Consider the following 1,878-nt stretch of genomic DNA (forward strand, 5'->3'; position numbering starts at 1 on the left):
AAATTAACCAATGAGGAGTAGACAGCAGGACATAATCAATCAAACTTAGGGCTGAAATCAACCAAGTGGAAACTAAAAGAGCTATACAATNAATCAACCAAACCAGGAGCTGGTTCTTTTAGAAAATCAACAAGATAGATAAACCCTTAGCCAGACTAACTAGAGGGAACAGGGACAGTATCCTAATTAACAAAATCAGAAATGAAATGGGAGACATGGCCGGTCGGCACCATGGCGGTTGGCAAGAAGCACCTGACGAAAGGTGGCAAGAAGGGAGCTAAGAAGAAAGTGGTCGATTCATTTTCTAAGAAAGCTCCTGCCATGTTCAATATTAGGAACATCGGGAAGATACTAGTCACGAGGACTCAAGGAACCAAAATTGCCTCTGATGGCCTCAAGGGTCGTGTGTTTGAAGTGAGCCTTGCCAATCTACAGAATGATGAAGTTGCGTTTAGAAAATTCAAGCTAATCACTGAGGACGTTCAGGGCAAAAACGGTCTGACTAACTTCCATGGTATGGATCTTACCCGGGACAAAATGTGCTCCATGGTCAAGAAGTGGCAGACCATGATTTGAGCTCACATTGCTGTCAAGACGACCGATGGGTATTTGCTCCGACTTTTCTGTGTTGGCTTCACTAAGAAACGCAACAACCAGATAAGAAAGACATCATATGCCCAGCACCAGCAAGTCCACCAGATCCGGAAGAAGATGATGGAAATCATGACCCGAGAGGTGCAGACCAATGACTTGAAGGAAGTAGTTAATAAACTGATTCCAGACAGCATTGGGAAAGACAGAAAAGGCTTGCCAGTCCATTTATCCTCTTCATGATGTCTTTGTTAGAAAAGTAAAAATGCTGAAGAAACCCAAGTTTGAATTGGGCAAGCTCATGGAGCTGCATGGGGAAGGCGCCAGCTCTGGCAAAGCAGCTAGAGACGAGATGGGTGCTAAGGTTGAGCGAGCTGATGGATATGAACCACCAGTCCAAGAATCAGTGTAAAATCCAGATTTTTAATAGTGACAAATAAGAAGTCCTATTTGTGAAAAAAAAATAAAGAAAAGGGAGACATGACAACATAACCTGAGGAAATCCAAAAAATCATCAGATCCTACTACAAAAGGCTATACTCAACAAAACTGGAAAACTTGGATAAAATGGACAAATTTCCTAGACAGATACCAGGTGCCAAAGTTAAAGCAGGATCAGATTAATGATCTAAACAGTCCCATTTCCCCTAAAGAAATATAAGCAGTCATTAATAGTCTCTCAACCAAAAAAAAGCCCAGGACCAGATGGGTTGAGGACAGAGGTCTATCAGACCTTCAAAGAAGACCTAATTCCAATTCTTCTCAAACTATTCCACAAAATAGAAACAGGAGGTACTCTACCCAATTTATTCTATGAAGTCACAGTTACTCTGATACCTAAACCACACAAAGATCCAACAAAGAAAGAGACTTCAGACCAATTTCCCTTATGAATATCAATGCAAAAGTACTCAATAAAATCCTGGCAAACCGAATTGAAGAACACATCAAAACGATCATACATCATGACCAGGTAGGCTTCATCCCAGGGATGCAGGGATGGTTTAATATCTGGAAATCCATCAACGTGATCCACTATATAAACAAACTCAAAGACAAAAAACACATGAACATCTCNTTAGATGCTGAGAAAGCATTTGAAAAAATCCAATGACCCTTCATAATAAAAGCCATGGAAAGAGCAGGAATTCAAGGCCCATACCTAAACAGAGTAAAAGCAATACACAGCAACCCAGTAGTCAACATCAAAGTAAAAGGAGAGAAACTTGAAGCAATCCCACTGAAATCAGGGACTACACAAAGCTGCCCACTTTCTTCATACCTATT

General features: G+C 40.9%; 1 pseudogene across 1 annotated transcript; it reads left to right on the forward strand.

The window, feature by feature from the left end:
- Positions 1–231: 231 nt before the first annotated feature.
- Positions 232–1,025, forward strand: LOC110288942 (annotated as a pseudogene). The gene has a single exon (XR_002377313.1). The product of XR_002377313.1 is annotated as a 40S ribosomal protein S3a pseudogene (transcript).
- The last annotated feature ends 853 nt before the right edge of the window (positions 1,026–1,878 follow it).

The sequence above is a fragment of the Mus caroli genome, unplaced genomic scaffold, assembly GCF_900094665.2.
Source record: "Mus caroli unplaced genomic scaffold, CAROLI_EIJ_v1.1 scaffold_24668_1, whole genome shotgun sequence".
NCBI classification, from domain to species: Eukaryota; Metazoa; Chordata; class Mammalia; order Rodentia; family Muridae; genus Mus; species Mus caroli.